Below are 2500 nucleotides of genomic sequence, written 5' to 3' on the forward strand. Positions count from 1 at the left end.
GCTGTTGCGGCTTAAGCGGAGCTCGGGAGATGACGTCCAGTTGCTCCACCAGGTGGCGTCGTGGATTGAACACGCAGCGACCAGCGGTGGAGAATTGCAGTCCCAGGTACCGGAAGGTTTCACCCACACGTAGGGCAGGCACGGTGGTATTGCCTGCCTTGAAGGTCACATCTGCGTCGACCTTCACCTTCTTGTCGCGCCCAGATGCGACTAAGGCGAGGGTGAAGCACTTCCGGGCGTTGATCTGCAGCCCCAGGTGGGCGAGGGCTGCGACGGCTGCGTCAATGAGGGACTGCAAGCCCCTCGCGGTCGATGCAAACAGCAGGACGTCATCTGCGAAGGCCGCAGCGTTGACTCTGCGACCTAAAATCCGAGCTCCGATGTGGGAGGGCAGTTGGCTCAAAACATAGTCCACCGCAAAATTGAAAAGGAGGGGGGAGAGGGGATCACCCTGACGTACTCCCCTTGCCGGCTGCACGGGCACGCCCACGCCGCCGCCGCCCGCTATCATAGTTACTCCCGCCGTTTACCCGCGCTTGCTTGAATTTCTTCACGTTGACATTCAGAGCACTGGGCAGAAATCACATTGCGTCAACACCCGCTAGGGCCATCGCAATGCTTTGTTTTAATTAGACAGTCGGATTCCCCCAGTCCGTGCCAGTTCTGAGTTGATCGTTGAATGGCGGCCGAAGAGAATCCGCGCACCCGCGCGCCCCCGGAGGAGCACGCTAAGGCGGACGCGGCCTCGCAGCAAGGAAGATCCGTGGGAGGCCAAGGCACGGGACCGAGCTCGGATCCTGCGCGCAGGTTGAAGCACCGGGGCACGAACGCCGCGCAGGCGCGCGCATCCTGCACCGCCGGCCAGCACGAGGCCAACCAACGGCGAGAGCAGACCACGCCCGCGCTAAACGCCCGCACTTACCGGCACCCCTACGGCACTCACCTCGCCCAGGCCCGGCACGTTAGCGCTGACCCACTTCCCGACCAAGCCCGACACGCCCCGATCCTCAGAGCCAATCCTTATCCCGAAGTTACGGATCCAATTTGCCGACTTCCCTTACCTACATTATTCTATCGACTAGAGGCTCTTCACCTTGGAGACCTGCTGCGGATATGGGTACGAACCGGCGCGACACCTCCACGTGGCCCTCTCCCGGATTTTCAAGGTCCGAGGGGAAGATCGGGACACCGCCGCAACTGCGGTGCTCTTCGCGTTCCAAACCCTATCTCCCTGCTAGAGGATTCCAGGGAACTCGAACGCTCATGCAGAAAAGAAAACTCTTCCCCGATCTCCCGACGGCGTCTCCGGGTCCTTTTGGGTTACCCCGACGAGCATCTCTAAAAGAGGGGCCCGACTTGTATCGGTTCCGCTGCCGGGTTCCGGAATAGGAACCGGATTCCCTTTCGCCCAACGGGGGCCAGCACAAAGTGCATCATGCTATGACGGCCCCCATCAACATCGGATTTCTCCTAGGGCTTAGGATCGACTGACTCGTGTGCAACGGCTGTTCACACGAAACCCTTCTCCGCGTCAGCCCTCCAGGGCCTCGCTGGAGTATTTGCTACTACCACCAAGATCTGCACCGACGGCGGCTCCAGGCAGGCTCACGCCCAGACCCTTCTGCGCCCACCGCCGCGACCCTCCTACTCGTCAGGGCTTCGCGGCCGGCCGCAAGGACCGGCCATGACTGCCAGACTGACGGCCGAGTATAGGCACGACGCTTCAGCGCCATCCATTTTCAGGGCTAGTTGCTTCGGCAGGTGAGTTGTTACACACTCCTTAGCGGATTCCGACTTCCATGGCCACCGTCCTGCTGTCTTAAGCAACCAACGCCTTTCATGGTTTCCCATGAGCGTCGATTCGGGCGCCTTAACTCGGCGTTTGGTTCATCCCACAGCGCCAGTTCTGCTTACCAAAAGTGGCCCACTTGGCACTCCGATCCGAGTCGTTTGCTCGCGGCTTCAGCATATCAAGCAAGCCGGAGATCTCACCCATTTAAAGTTTGAGAATAGGTTGAGGTCGTTTCGGCCCCAAGGCCTCTAATCATTCGCTTTACCGGATGAGACTCGTACGAGCACCAGCTATCCTGAGGGAAACTTCGGAGGGAACCAGCTACTAGATGGTTCGATTAGTCTTTCGCCCCTATACCCAGCTCCGACGATCGATTTGCACGTCAGAATCGCTACGGACCTCCATCAGGGTTTCCCCTGACTTCGTCCTGGCCAGGCATAGTTCACCATCTTTCGGGTCCCAACGTGTACGCTCTAGGTGCGCCTCACCTCGCAATGAGGACGAGACGCCCCGGGAGTGCGGAGGCCGCCGCCCCGTGAAGGGCGGGGAAGCCCCATCCTCCCTCGGCCCGCGCAAGGCGAGACCTTCACTTTCATTACGCCTTTAGGTTTCGTACAGCCCAATGACTCGCGCACATGTTAGACTCCTTGGTCCGTGTTTCAAGACGGGTCGTGAAATTGTCCAAAGCTGAAGCGCCGCTGACGGGAG

General features: G+C 59.9%; 1 pseudogene; it reads right to left on the bottom strand.

Moving 5' to 3' along the window:
- LOC126151314 (large subunit ribosomal RNA) overlaps positions 1-2500 on the bottom strand; it is a 6079-nt pseudogene that overhangs the window by 2698 nt on the left and 881 nt on the right.

This window comes from Schistocerca cancellata, unplaced genomic scaffold (genome assembly GCF_023864275.1).
Source record: "Schistocerca cancellata isolate TAMUIC-IGC-003103 unplaced genomic scaffold, iqSchCanc2.1 HiC_scaffold_1054, whole genome shotgun sequence".
Taxonomy (NCBI): Eukaryota; Metazoa; Arthropoda; class Insecta; order Orthoptera; family Acrididae; genus Schistocerca; species Schistocerca cancellata.